Here is a 16,341-nt window from a genome sequence, read left to right on the forward strand (position 1 = left end):
AAAAAATTTAATATCAACCGCTCTAAGCCGGCCATCGTGCCCTTTGTAAAAGAAGAACTCCTTTTGGCAGGAGGAGTATGACTTTGTGACAGTGTCATATTGATGCGACTATATCTAGAGCTATGAAGGCACTGGTGGTATTCAAGCGATGGGGGTATCACATGAATAGTTGGTGGTTTTGAGAAGAAATTGAAAACGTGAAGTACATCTATTACTTATAGTGAAACATTTCCAGTCGAGTACGTTAAATATCTTGAGCTCAACTTGGCCTGACCGCAACACCCTGATTCAAGAATGATATTTCTGCGTTCGATATCTGATTCGATGAGACGATACTGAGCGGACTCACGTTGAGTATATACATACATATTTATGTACATACATGCATATAGCAGAAATTAATTCCATTTAAAGAAATGTCGTGTCATCCATTTTCGCTGTAGCGTACGTAGTGAATAATTTTAGGCGCAATATTTAACTTCTTCTGGCGGGGCGACATCTATACTCTTCTAATTGTGTGTCTTTGATATGATATTTCTAACGAGGTTGATATTTAGACTAGGTTGATTCTAGACTTTGCTGTGTTAGTGTTTGGCCGAGCAACCTTTGCTATATTTATAGTATAAATGGTGGTCTGGACACACAATATTGCAAGTTGATAAAAGCGTTGTAAAAATAAAATACTCATTAAACTAATTTCCACAAGGCATTTTTTTAATGCCTCCAATTTTTTGTCAATTGAATGCTTCGTGGAAATTCGGCATTAGTAAAGAGCTTCATGAATTTTTCTTAAGAACTTTAACATATAATTACACTAACTATTCGCAAATAATTTCGATGACCCTGTTCTCGTCAGAAATACTCTTTCTCATCATTTTTTTATGAATTCTCAATATTTTTCCTACAACTACAGTCTAAAGTAGCTGCAAATAAACACTTCACTAAGTACACAAATGAAAGCCTACAAAATTCATGTAGTGAGTTTTTGAAAACATATTAACGTCGTACGTCAATGTCTCATTCCGCATAGCGAAACATATATACCCTACGTACATACGTACCTAAAACCTCTTCCGCTCGCCTTCAAACGCTCTGTGACAATTATCGAGGGTATTAAAAAGCGGTCGTGGAAGCCATGGCAAATTGTGGCGTGCGCTGTGACACAATCGCTGTTGACGGCGAATATGAGCGGCGATTAAATTAGAAGAATTCGTGCCTAATTCGCTTCCAATGACACATTTCAAGCGGAAGCGGGCACAGCTGATTGGTTTCGCTAATAAAGGCAAACTGTCGAAGATAATTAAAAAGTGGGATTGGAAAAAATTTGTTACGTCTTTTAAATGTGTGTTTAAGAAAAATGCTAGTACGACTGTTTTTTTTATTTATAAATAATAGTTGCAAAATGTTTGCTTAAAAAACTACAAAGAGCATTAAAAAATTAGTTATTGTTTTTGTTTTTGCTATCGCAAACTATGTACATAAATAACTACATATTTCATTTCACACGTAAGTTTTCAGCTTAGGCTACTTCAGATAATTCTTTTGTTACCTTTTCGTCATTCAAACACTTAAGCGTACGGGGGGGGGGACAAAACACCCACCAACAATTGAACTGGAAATTTAAGAGAATGCAAATGCCCATACAAATGCCTACACACGAATGTTTGCGTGTACCTACCTACTCCTATGCGTGTGCAAGCAAGTGTGTATGTTGTCAAGACGTACATATGTAGTACCTGGCCAAAGTCAGTCGTGGCGACAGAAGCCAATTGAAATACGACCCAAAATGTGCAATTGCAATGGGGGTCGCATATAATGGCGACACAAACGCACACTCGCACACTTACCGCGGGATGCACCTACGCACAAAAGCACCTGTACAAACACACTGACATTCCTTCTATTATAAGTACTGGGTACATCCTGACAAACGTCAGCAATTATGTCTGTGACCAGCCTTTGTGATGGTCACGTGGTGGAACGTCGTTGCCGTCGTCAAACCAAACCAAACTTAGGAACAAATAATGACACCGCCACTGACGTTTTGGCAATCAGCTAGTACTCGTACGTGTTGTACTCACAGTGCTAATTTAGAAGTGTGAAGGAAAAAATTAAATAACACTTGCAGTTTTTGTCACTGCTTTGCTTTCTTTTCGGATTATTTAAATATAACACCGTGCGACAAAAACAAAAAAAAAAAAATTCAAAACATACGAAATAATCGATGTACTCACGAAACTATGGGCCAAATATAATAAAACTGCGTATTTGGTTTTCACCCTGAGGTTAGAATTTCTATTCAAAGGACTTAGAAATTTTAAAGATATGGTTAATTCAAAAAATTATTTAAAAAAATTAGTGCGATGTAGAATAACAGTATGGGTACTAAATGAGGGAGAAAATTCTGTAAAATTTAAATATTTAAAGTTTCTTGCTTCACAAGGACGAATAGGTATTTAAAGTGCGGTTTTAATAAATTTTATCTTTTTAAGTTAATAAAGTTTGCAGCACGAAATTCGATTTGGCTTTCATTTTTCGTGTGTATATATTAGTCATGAAATAATAATTTTTTCAAAAATAAATATTTCAAAATTTCATGGATATTTAAGAAAAAAAATCCGCAAAAGATGTTTTCCCTACCCATTCGTCCTTATGCACCAAAAAACATATCCTTTTATAATTCTAAAGAATTTTTTCTATTTAATGATACCCTTATGTTATCCTACATTGCACCGAATTTTTTAAATAATTTTTTGAAATAATCATATTTTTGAAATTTCAAAGTCCTTTTAAAAAAATTCCTAACGTCAGAAAGAAAAACTAAAAACACAGTTTGAGTATAATTTTTCCATGGTTTTACGTATATATTCTTTTTTGTGTGTGTAAAATTTATTGTAGCACGGTGTAATAAATGCAAAATACACAAAAGGAATCACTTGTATGGTATCGAAGTGCTACATTTGTAATATTCCTATATATGCACATTAGATCGTACCTGGAAAAAAGTACACCCATGAGTCGATAGTACTTTTCCAAAAAAAATGTCGTCGGATCTTGAAGTGCGATATATCGATATTCTTGCCTCGTGGAGGCAATTTTTTTTAATACAAAGCTCATTGACCCACTAGATCTCAGTTCCGACCATCCTAAGGTCAATAGAGTAGGTGCCACCGCAAAATATAAAAACGCGACCCCTAAGTTCGATAAAAATTTATACTTTTTTTCGAAATTGCGAAATTCAAATTCAATTATTGAGAGAGGAAATTATAGTTTTCTTTACTTATAGTAAACATCGAATTTGTTTAATTCAAAGTTGGTTTGCATGGCTTCAAAAACAGAGTTCGAAAGTGTCTTGATACTCGAGAGGAAATATTAAAGTTTACCTCCGCCAGAAAGGGCGGGCTATTAATCAAGCCTGTCATCACAGTGTATGGCAGTACGCGCGAGTGAGGAAAGCAGCCACCCACAGTAGCATGCTGAAATGACTCCCTTCTATATGTACACGAGATTTGGAAGTTTTTATCCAGACGTCCCATCGACATGTTTGGGGTATCGTTGGAAAGGTCTTGCAGAGTGTGTGCAGAAAATGTATTCAAGCTTTACAAACGATTAACCGGATTCTTAAAAATTAGGTCAAACTGTTGCGAAACAAAAAACATTTTTTTGTTTTTGCCGATTTAAGTGGGTATGTGGGTACACTCAACATATTTAGTGTTATTCTATAGGCCAATACCTTTCAAACGATTTAGCTAAATTAGAGCTAAATGTGTTTTGTGTTCGTGTCTGCACTACGAGATTTCGGGGATTTTCTCAAAAACTGGTCAGTCGATTTTATTCTAGGTTTCCACAAGTCTACCCCAAAACCTTAGCTTTCATTTGATATATAGATTATATCTGGGAAAACTCTTGTGAAGATATTACGATTCCAATTGATAAAATGTCGCTCCAAAAAGGGTCAAATCGTTAAAAATTAACATATTCGTCTAATTTGGTTACTTTAAGATATAAAAATAATATACGCAGTTCCCCGAAAAAAGTGCCCATTCCCCGATTGCCCCTTAAACCGAAATTCCCTGCAAATCGGGGAATTTCCCGACATGTCTTGGAAACCACAATTTGTGTGTATTTTAGAGCTTTTTCCAGTCACATGCCGAAATTGTAATACTTTTCCCCATTTTAATTGTAGGTATGTACAGAGTATTTAACTATGCTACATGGGTTTATCACCCGCACTTAACCTACCTGGGAACATGCATACAATAATAGCTACAGTTGTACCTACATTTTTTTTTTGTATTTTTTCGAATACAAAGGATATGATCATTCTTTTTCGCTTTATTCCGTATTCGAAAAATTGTATGTTTCAATGGACACATCGATTTGAATACATAATTTAGATTTAGATAAAATTTTTAGCAATTTATTTGAGAAAAATAAAACATTTAGATTATTGTTTGTATTTTCGTCGATTTTAAATTTGCTACCCCAAAATAATTGATATCGAATAAAACAACTCTTTGAGGTAAAATTTTCGAGTGACGTAAACTGAACTAGAAACACAAAATTCATGATATCAATTTAGTGACGAAAATTATACGCAGTTTTCAACTGCCTTTTAAACGTACGGAAAATCTTTTTTTATTTATTCGTGAATCCCAGTTAAAAAAAAATGCAAAAAGCTAGAATTGTTTTTGAATTGACTTTCTGAATGAACTTGGTAGCGGGGACTCCCCACAATAGATGCGTATTCTAATATTGATCTAACGAAAAGTGGTAAAAAGAGCTTTTGGAATATAAGGATCGTTGAACTCTTTTGACCATCGCTTTAAAAATGCAAATACACCTTTGGCTTTATTGACTGTAGCATTAATATGAATGTTGAAATTGAGTTTGGAGTCCATTGTGATACCGAAATTGACAAAATTGGATACCTGCTCGAGATTATAATTTGATAAGGAATAAACTGCTGGTTGAACTACCCTTCCAGAGAAGCACATATCTTTAAATTTTTTAAAGTTTATAGCCCAGTTCTTTATCGGTGACAAAATTTTTTTTTCTGACAAATTTAAACTTTTTCATATATTTCTCCGTAATAAAAATTGTGACACGAATTTGTCACTGATACAGAATAGAGCCATTAGGGGCATATACTTTGCATTACGCCAACTAACCACATTTGAGGTATATGTTTTAAAAATTGTCACATCATCGGAAAGAAATCCATTGAAGAAGACTGGGCCGAAAGCGAATTAGATCGAGTTTACGGATGAGTGACGGGTGAAATACTTTGTCTAAAGCTTTACTGAAAACGGGGTATACATATTACGTCGATATGGGCGTTTTCTTTAAAACCGTTTGGGACATGAGTTGTAAACTCCAATAAATTAGTACTCTGAAATTTTCCTTTAGAAACCCCATGTTGAGATTTTGAATTTAAAGGAGAGATCGGCACCTCAGTGAAAGATCGACCTGTCTCAGCGACCAGTTCAAAAATGCCTTATCTGAGCTGAAAATATATTGAAAATGTGTTGGAATAGAGCGTTTTTGTTGAGATAGGGCGTTTTATTAGATAGGGTGTTCATGAAAAGTTTTCTGAGATAGCCGTTTTCGAACTGGCTGCCGAGATAGGTTGATCTTCCACTCAGGTATAAATAATTTTGGAATATCGGAGAGCTTCGCAATGCCTCGATAGTTTTCTATAGAAGACCTGTTGCTATCTTTAAGAAGTGGTATTATGAAAGATTCCTTCCAGGCTGACGGAAAAAGGCATTGTTTTTGTGACAAGTTAAATAGAGTGGTTGAAGGCTCGCAGATGTTCTCAGCGCAGTTTATAATCAAACAGGTGGGAATATGATCAGCTCCATGCCTAAATAACGCATTTAAGGTTTTTAAATAGTGTAAAACTTAATCGGAAGATATTACTGGAATATAAGCTGTAGGACCCCACAGAATAATTGGGCCTAAAGAACTGGGCAAAAATGTAAATACATATATATACGTACGTGCCAATACAAGTATATATTTTTGTACATATTATATATTATAAAGATTGGAGAAATTAAAACAATCTTGCTTATCATGCTTTAACGCCTGCTTTGCATATTTTCTATTTACTAAGTATTTCTATTTTTATTTTCTATTTCCATACAAATATACGAGTTCATACGTATATATGTAGAAGGTGCATTAAATCCAATGGACACATCTATGCACATTAGGGTGATCCAAAAATGCATGTTCGATAACGAAAAACTAGACCCCTATTTGTTTTATTTTGAAATCAAAAAGTATTTAGAGGTCGCTCAAAGTTGTCCATGGGAAAAAACAACTTTTCATGGAAATGGTATATAATTCTTTAAAATCAATATTTTTCTATCAGTAAACTCTGTTTCTCTTCAGGAGATTCCAAACAATAATACCCAATTATTTATTTAAAATATTTTTGATAGCAACTATACTTTATAGGCCCGCCTAAAACCTCCATAAAATGCCATAAAATGCAATTGGCGATAAATAAAAAACTTTAGTACTAAAAAATGGTCAAATAAACAATTGCTTAATGTTATTGTTAGTCTCCTGAAAAAAATATTGATTTTCAAGAATTCTATACCACTTCTACGAAAAGTAGTTTTTTACCATATAAAATACATGGCAAACTTTGAGCGTTTTTAGCAACCTCTAAAAATTGTTTGATTTCAAAATAATAAATAGGGGTTTATTTTTTTCGATATAGAACAATGCTAGGGGGTGAGAGCATTAAAATGCCGACTTTACTTATTTTGGGCCGCCCTAATGTGTATACGCTTTGAGCGACCTCTGAATATTTTTTGATTTCAAAATGAAAAATAGGCGTATAGTTTTTTCGATATAGAACAATCCTAGGGGGTAAGAGCAATAAGATTCCGACTTAACTTATTTTGGAACACCCTAATGTACATACATACATACGTACTTGTGTATTGATATAGAACATAAGAAGAAATGTGTATATATTCGCGACGGCTTCGTTATTGCAAGATCTCTCGCTTCGTTGTTCTAAGTGTCCCATATTGTCTAGTGGTTAGGATACCCGGCTCTCACCCGGGAGGCCCGGGTTCGATTCCCGGTATGGGAAATTTTTGTTTTTTTTTTCATTTTTGAATGTTATAGATTTTTTGTTTGAAACTAAAATTTTTTGCGAGAGCGGTTAGGAACATATTAAAACATAAATTTATATATATTTTTTTAAATAAATTTTGTATATATGTACACTACAAAGCATACGGATAAGAATATATACTTACATGCATCCACCGCCGCATATAAATATGTAAATATGTATACATATATACAAACATACGTATGAAATCATTCCTTAAACTTGAATCAATGTATATCGTACGTCATTCATGTCCTTTATAATTCGTATACACTCATAAAAACATATATGTACTAAATGCTAGCCCGTATACACTTACTTATGTACATATGTATATCTACCTTACATATCTACATACCTAAAAAGTACATATGTACATACACTGAGGGCAGCAGAAGCGTCACGAAGAGAGGACGTTTACAGTGAACATATCCGTTGCAGTAAAGTAATTGTAAAGTAAAGGGCGCAGAGAAGGTCATTTTAGGTTCATATGTACATGCGCACATGCTTATTTATGAGCTTACATACATAAGAACTGTTTTTTTTTTCTTTTGCTTTTATATGCTGCATACCTACATACATATATACGTACGACTTTTTAGTCCTTTGCCAGCACAAGTAAGTAAGTAACTGCAACAGCGCGCACTGCAATACTGCAATTCATTGAAAAATTCATTGCACCGACAGAGGGTGGAACGCATGCGACGGACGTAAAGGGGAAAGAATGTACAGCGGCGATTGCCACCAGATGCGAACAGCAAGTGCTTACTTGCGGCCTTCGTTTGTTATACGTCACAGCCAAAGCGGTCGGCGTTCGTTGCCGCTTGCAATACCGCACCCTGTAAGCAAAAACACCTGCACTGTATTGCGAATACATACGTACTTATGTACATTACATACATATGCATACATACATATATTTATACATATATATGTAGATACTATCAACATTGCAAGGTTGGTCTGCTTCAGGCGAAATTTAACATTTATTTCTTTCTTTAGTTTTTGAACAAGTTTGAGGTTTAAAAAATTTTAAGGTCATTTAAAAGAGTTTTTAGTGTTGTAATAAAATTATTTTTTGGAAATGAAAACCTGGTAGATATAGTAGGGTGGTCCTTAAAATGTTAACACCTAAATGTTGTATGGGGCACCCTTATATTTTGTTCTACGTAAAAAATAAAGACATATTTATGTATGTATCTGAGAATTTTATTATTTTAAACAAATTTTTAGAGGTTGCTATCGGGATTTGAAGAAAATCTGACCAACTGAGCTGAAACTGGAAAATAATAATCTGAGTTCCACTTTAAAGATGAGGATTTTCTAGTATAAAGTTCTAACCATATTGTTCCACTTGGAAAGTCACAATTTTAGAATAATACTCCAAATTTGTTAAGTATTAAGTTAAGTTAAGTGTTGCTTAGTATAGTTAAGATGGAATCCATTGATGGGTTTCCAACTCAGAAGGACCGGCAATTTAGGTCCTCAACTAAACTATTCCTAAACTTTAGTACCCATTTTGGCCAAAAATGCAATTTTAATATGTTTAATTTTATGTATAAAACTACCTTAAACATAATTTTTGAGTTAGAAGGCCTATAGAACCCCTTAATCTGTTAAATTCCACCATAATGGGAATTTGCGGTTTTGCAATTATGGCAGTTAGTTAAATGTTCTACTAAAAAAGCTCCTTGCTACAAATGAATACCAACCTGAAGGCATACTTTAGTTGAGGTTCTGAAAACGTTATGAAAACCCTTGCCAACCGTTATTTTGGCACCGGCGAAGTTTCCACAACCTCCTGAGTACCAGTTTTGAATTTTTTCCTACTAGCTTTTCAGTATTCAAAAAAAAGCGGCCATCTTACGAATAATCGGCGGATTATCAGTTTTTGACTGTACATACCAGCGTTGGCAAAATGTTAATCTGATTAACGATTAAAATTTTAATCGTGATTGACGATTAAAATTAATTAATCGTAATCAACTTTACGATTAATGATTAAATGTTTATAATCCTTAATCCCTAGCTGCGAGTACGATTAATTAATTTTAATCATTAATCGTTAATCCAATTGAAAAGAAAATCTGATTAAGTTGTCTAGTTTGTCCGAATTTGACACCTAACACCAGTTATAGAAATTATTTTGTGTTTTACGCTTATAAAAAGCGCATAATGTGCGCACATGTGCAGAGGAATATTAAAACCTAGTTTGCAAAACGTCTGTTGGAATAGATCTTAATGAAAATGCACACCAAATTGCTTAGACTGATGAGGAAACTCGACTTAGCCATACCCGATTTACTGGCTCTATGAGCACAGGAAAATTCCGGCATAAACTGATTAATCACCAAACCTACTTAATCAAATTAAGGGTTAATGATTAAAAATTATTTTTTTTAATCACGGTTGCGATTCACTGTTTAATCAGATTAAAATTAATCATGGTTAACTGTAATCGGATTGAATTTAATCGAATTAACTAATTGATTTAAAAATCAATCGATTAGTGCCAACACTGGTCTATACCATAAATCAAATAAAATAGTAACTACTGACTTTTATTGTTTTTCTCCAGCATAGCTAACTTTTTTCTTTTATAAGCCCAGTAGGATGTAGAAAATAATAGTAGAAATTGTATTGAAAATAAAAATAGTTATTTTTTGCTTATGTTCTTGTTGCATTATTTTCGCTTCCGTTTTAAGTTCGATTTAAGAAATAAACAGGGAAGTTTTTTTTGTTTTTAAATTTATTTTCCATTTACTTTCTACAGCGTACGCCAAAAAATAAAACGAAAAAATTTCTAGATATTTTTTGAGCATTTTTGTCTTTAATTTTTTTTGTAAATCATAAAAAAGTGAATTTAAACATCAATGTATGTTTAAACCTGAAATGTCTCTAAAGCATGAAAAGACCCGATAACTGTCGAACAAGTCCCGAAAAAAATGGAAAAGTTCGAAAAAATCCCCCAAAAACTTTCGAGTTGTCTCAAGGCAACGCAAAAGGTAAAAAAAGTTCGGTAAAATAAAAAAAAAAACAAAATGGGGAAAATATCTATAATGTAAAGTCTGAAAAATATTCTTAATAAATCCCACGAAATGTATCGAAAAAATCCTGTAACTGAATTAGTTAAGGCCCGTCTAAAGGGGTCGAATTTTTCTGCAAATTAAGTTGGAAAATAAAAAATGTAATATTTTTCAAAGCTAATAAATATTATTATTCAATACCCACATAAATTGTTACATTTTTCAAATTTAGAATGTACTAAAACAAAAAACTTTTTTTCGCATTTATTTAATCTTTATAGTAATTTTTAAGCAAAAAAACAAAACCGACTTCAATTCTCATATAAAAATTTATGAGCACCGTTAATTTCTTCATTATCCAATCAACGGATCTAAACCAAATTAGTATAGAACCACCTCGGGGGCACTACGTTTCCCATAGAGAAGTAAATATCGAAATTGGTTGACGTGGTTCAAAGTTATGCGGTAACATACACTGCCGGCAAAAAGTATTGGCACAGTAAATTTTCACAATATATGCAACAATTTTTTTTTCTAATATTTTTCCGCCAATTTATAAAACTATGGTTCATTCTACAATAAAAAACATAAAAATATAATTCCTACACTTTGTGCAAAACTCGCGAAAATTCAGCAAATTTTCATCTTTTTAATCAGAGTTTTTATACGTTTTTTGAGTATTATGCAGTTTTGAGTTTTGCAGACCGTTAAATTCTAGTAAAAAAAAATTTAGTTCGGAGTTAGTCAAAAATCGCACAGATTTTTGAGAATTTTTTTGTTGAAGGTATTTTGCATGTTTTCCATATAAAGTATATTCAAAAAAGTTTTTTTTGTATGCAAGAGACTGCGTGAAAAAATTGCCAAACATCAACGGTAATTCCTAGCTACTTAAAACTCGTACTTTATTATAATAAAATTGATTGCGCAATAAATCTGCATACTCAAAAAAAAATATTCTAAAAAATCTGATTACAAAGTTGAAAATTTGCATGAAAATTTGCTGAATTTTCGTGAGCTTTGAACAAAGTTTAGGAATTATATATTTATAAAAATTTTGTTGTAGAATAAACCATACTTTTATAAAAAATTTGCGGAAAAATATTAGAAAAAAACTGTTGCATATATTGGACAAAATTTCCGGCGAATAGATAAACTTCCCTTCCTTTGAATTTGGTTAAAAACAATTCATTCTTTAGACGAGGTTTTTAACGAAAACATCATACTACACATACGACGAAAAAAACACTGTTCAAGTATGGAGTGAAAACGTTGGGAATTCGTTCAAAAATGGAAAATTAATTTGTGGGGGCCCGGGTTTTCTCTCGACGGTCCTGCACAAAATATATTTAGTTCGTAGACAATAACAAAGTATTTATTTGAAAGACTACGATTTTAAGTTAGTGTATGAGTAACTGCTTGCAATAATTATAAATTTTAGTAAACTCCAAAAAGTTCAATCAATGCACTTTATTGGACTAGAAGTGTATGGGCTGTAACCTACATACATACCTAAATATATTGATTTTTCTAAATTTTGTATAAAGTTCTAAAATTCAATTTATATGGTAACAAGAAAATTTTAACTAGAAAAGCATTGTGAACACCTGTTTGAGTCACTGTATATGTCCGAGTATACATATATGTACATGTACCACGTTTCTACCTAAGGCTTTAAATTTTAATGCCTAACCGGAAAAGAAAAAAGTGATTTAGGTTGATTTAATACAAACTGCAATACACAGTGCTAAAAATAGCACAAACCTTTTAACAGCGGATATATTTGTGAGTCTGATTCGTCTTATGTATTTCAATCATAAGTAGTTCGTATTTATACGAACATACATATGTATAAATAAAATGTCTGCCAAACTAGGACACTAGGACGCGAGACGAGCGTGGGAAGTCGACGCAGACACCAATGTGACGGAAAGAAAATACAAAGCGAAAAAAAAACAGCAAGCAATAAAATTTAATAAAACACAAAAAGAAGCAAACTGTGACGAATTTACATGATAAATGGGGCGAAGCTGAAACGAATACGAAATGAAGAGAAAGAGAGGAAATGGAGGTAATGTGCGAACGTGAAAGTAAAAGCGCGCGTACAAACTTCGTTTTACCGAAGCCCATATGTATGTCAGTTTGGGGATGAAAATCGGAGTCTGGCTGTGTTGGTATTTGTGAAATTTATTGAAATTCATGTCCCACTGCTCACTAGGTTACTGGGTATGAAAGAACAACAATGTTAAGCGAAATTCGGGACAACCAACAACAGCCGAAGCATAAACGAGCATTTAATCAGCTTGCCCGCCCGTAAAGTAAAGCAGCCGAAATTTCCCAAAAAGTGGGCTTGTATTTGTCAAAATGGCGCAGTAGCAGAGCCAAACAAACGCTGCTACTTTCATAAACATAGTAATGGCAACAACAAGTCAACGGAACCATAACGATTTTCAGTGACGTCAGCAGGGTAAATGGCCTCTGAAAGGAAGAAAGAAAGGCAAAAGGCGGAGCAAGCCCAAATACTATACATAGAAGGCTGGTTGCCAAAAAAGTGAAAATTGTTAAGGATGTGGAGAACTATCAAGCTTGAGAGGCTTACGAACGAAAAGAGGGGGAAGGGGGGAATAAGGAAATGCGCCGCTGTCCTTGATTGTGCGGGAAATTTTATATATGTATGCACTTCTAATTTTCATTAAATTAAAAAGTAAATGTGAATTAGATTGAAATTGAAACTGACTTAAAATTAAATGGGGAAGAATATTTTTGAGGCGTTCAAAGAGGGTTGCCACCTGTTTAAAAAGATAAATTCAAATTATTTAATAAGTTTAATTAACTATTAAAATATGGGTATCAGGCGAGGGTGGTTTGAAAAAATTTTATTTCCGAACTAGCGGGGTTGCCACATGTTTAAAAAATCAAATTAACCTTACTTCATCAGTTCATTAAAATTGGTATCGCAATGTCAGGCGAAGGAGAGTTAACAAGGATTAAGCTTGAAAATACTTTTGAAAAGGGCTGCCACCTGTTTGAAGGGTCTAACTGAATTAACTAATACAAAAGGTATATGAAATATAAAAATACCGTAGTCAAACGAAAGAATGTTAAGAAATCTTTAGTTTGATCATTTGGAATGTTTGAAGAGTGTTGCTACGTGTTTAAAAAGATACATCCAAATTACTTATTTATTTCGGAGGGTTGCCATTTGTTCGAACAATCAAATTCTAATAAGTTCTTCAGTATATTGAAATACATGATTTTTTTATGAAGGACTTTTTTCGTTGGGATAGGGTGATTTGAAAATAAAAACATGTACCATGCCAGACTGCTATTCACTGGCACTCGGATCTCTTATAACTCTCACTAACATTTGGAATATTTTTTACAACCTATTGATTACTTGAACTTTTAAGTGTCTGGCAATATTCAATACAAATTTTTTTTAAATATTCAGAGCTTCGAGTTTGACAAAAGTAACTAACGCTTTTACGTACCTTTCCCACCTGCGGCCCAGGCAAGCATATACGCATACATTCTTAAATACATATAACATTGCGTATTCCCTAAATTTTTTTAGTAAACAAATTATTATTAAATAACTTGAATTTATATTAAACGCATGCTATAAATTATTGTTATTATATATGTAACTTATTCATCAATTTTAGTAAATCGGGACATAAATATGTATATCGATTTAAAAACAAAGTGACTTGTGCCTCTTTCAAAATAAACAGCTCATATGCTGACGCTATTTTCAATATTGCTCATACGTCATGTCGCACCAATTTATGTAGTTCATATACTACATTGCGTATGCGCAACTTTTTGTTTTGGACTGAAAAATACATACATACATACATACATATATCACTCATACGTCAGGTGTGTTGAACATTCGCTTGCTTAGAGACAGTTTGATTTGTTTGACGCGACGGTGTTATTCGTACAGCCTGTGCTTATAATAAAATCGATTAAATATAGAGTGTAAGGCGCGCAAAGCAAAACAACAGCAGAAGTGGTTAAGAGAAAAAAACTGTGCCCTTGCGCAGCCCTTACGCAAATGTGGCGGGGTATAGAATTGAGATGCTGGTTTGAACTAGCCATGAACTTTTGAACAAGCGGATCGGAGGGGGGGTGGAGATTTAGCAACGAAAATATTGACATATGTACATTTTTTTGATGAATGCACATATAAACATATGTACATACATATACATATAGCACTAAGTATATACATTCACACAAATTCATACATACATACACATTTACGTACTGAGACATGTGTGAACGAACGTGTGTGTATACATGCTTTTGATATTTACGATGCTGCTTTTGGTTAGTCTTTCGGAGGACTACGTGTAACTGCTAGTGTAAGGCAGCTTTTTTGTATTGGTACATTGCCAAGTGTGACGTCATGAGCTAGGAATTCTTTTTACTGTGGCAAAAGCTATTAAATTATTTGTACCATTATCACTTAAGAGAAGATTTAAAGAATGCATAGGTTTTTCGGTTTTTGCGTTTTTTTTTTATATTGAGCGTTCTTCAAAAATACCACCAAATTACTTATTATGCATTCAAATTAAATATGAAAAAATTCAAAAGTATTATTCTCTGAAATTCTGCCAGTTGCGTTTTGTATCTGAAAAAGTTACGAGTCCTATGAAAATACTTAGAAGAAACAAATTGCTTCCCTGAAAGTAAAATGTAAGATGCGGTATGACATTATTTGTGAATTTTTACAACGATCTCAAAAAAAACCATCGCATTATCTAATGTTGTAATGGTCAATGCTCTAAAAAATATGGGTCTATTCGGGGCTAGTAAGAAAATGATTTGCTCCTTATTGCTGACTGTTGATGGTTTCGGCAGAGTAGGCGCATGATGCTATTATTTAAGAATGAATTTCCGTCATTCCTTATGAGGGACAGCGAACAATTATACTACCACGCACAATAAATTACAACAGAAGACAAAAATTCGTTACTCTTGTCTTTATTGCAATTTTCTTTTTCCACTTTTCGAAGTAACTTTAGTCAGAAGACATCCTTTCCTTAGGCGAAATAAAGTGACAAGTTAAGCTTTCACTGAACAGGAATGATGCGTGGTGTAGAGAGAATGGACGAACCTTTAACCCAATCAAACCTAGTGTAGTGGCCTTTGAAGTTTTAACAGCATTTTGGTCATGTAAACAGATTTTGGTGGGTGATAAGACCCATAATAAGCTATGCACTAACTAACCAAACCCCAAAATACAGTCGCCTTGGAGATATGAAAGCTTTGCGCTGCTAAGCCTACCGCCACTAAATGTTTTTATCCGCTGTGAGCTAAGTCACCTTAGACTTACTCAACACAGTATGGTTTGGATGCGTCGATATGCATTTGGAGTTACTTTATAACTCCAGATTAAAGCAAGTAATTAAAAGAATTTATTTTCAAGACAAGCACCAGCTACCGGCTAAATTTTTTGTCGAGTTATTTCTATAAACCAGTCAGACCATAAATACGGGTTTACCCACCACCACCTAGCGGTTGGCTTCATCTTTCATATTTCATTGTCACCGGGCTCTGAGCTAAGTTTGAATTTGCATGTATCTAGCTAATCGGGAAGTTGGTTATATATTAATTTCAAGATTTGATTACACACAGGTGAAACTTAATAAAAGTTTCTAAACATACATTTTCTTACAAAAGGGTATTCATGTGAGAAAATGAAAGACAAATTATTTGTAAGAACTTGTATTGTTACAACCCATGACAATGCTTAAAACGTTCAGTATCAATGTTTTAATTTTAGCAGTCTCTTTTCAAAAGCATATTTTCGGGCACTATTCCCTTTCTAACTGTCCAAGACATTTATGTAATTAAGGGAATCTTCCCCTAATAATACTTGAGTAATTACATGTAAAAACAACATTTTTAGCTTCATTTTAACATGTCACGAAAACAAAAAAAAAAAAACAAGATGAGAACATCAGCGTTTTTATAAAAAACCGACTAGCGCGATCCCCAAAAAAAAACTTTTTTTCAAAACAAAAAATACGTGTGTCTTTTTTCTCACGAATAACAATACCTTGATGTAGCGTTTATGAATTCCCAAAAACAGTGCTTTTTTAACCACTAATATATATGTATATATGTATATTGCCAGTTCTTACAAGAAAAACATAAAATTTTTAATTT

The 16,341-nt window shown here is 33.4% G+C and overlaps 1 non-coding gene across 1 annotated transcript; it reads left to right on the plus strand.

Moving 5' to 3' along the window:
• The first annotated feature begins 7,042 nt into the window (after nucleotides 1–7,042).
• On the plus strand, nucleotides 7,043–7,114 carry TRNAE-CUC (transfer RNA glutamic acid (anticodon CUC)). Its single transcript has one exon. It is a non-coding gene; the product is annotated as a tRNA-Glu (tRNA).
• Nucleotides 7,115–16,341: the final 9,227 nt, after the last annotated feature.

Source organism: Rhagoletis zephyria, unplaced genomic scaffold, assembly GCF_001687245.7.
Source record: "Rhagoletis zephyria isolate East Lansing unplaced genomic scaffold, Rhagoletis_zephyria_1.1 Rzeph_scaffold_05298, whole genome shotgun sequence".
In the NCBI taxonomy this organism is placed as follows: Eukaryota; Metazoa; Arthropoda; class Insecta; order Diptera; family Tephritidae; genus Rhagoletis; species Rhagoletis zephyria.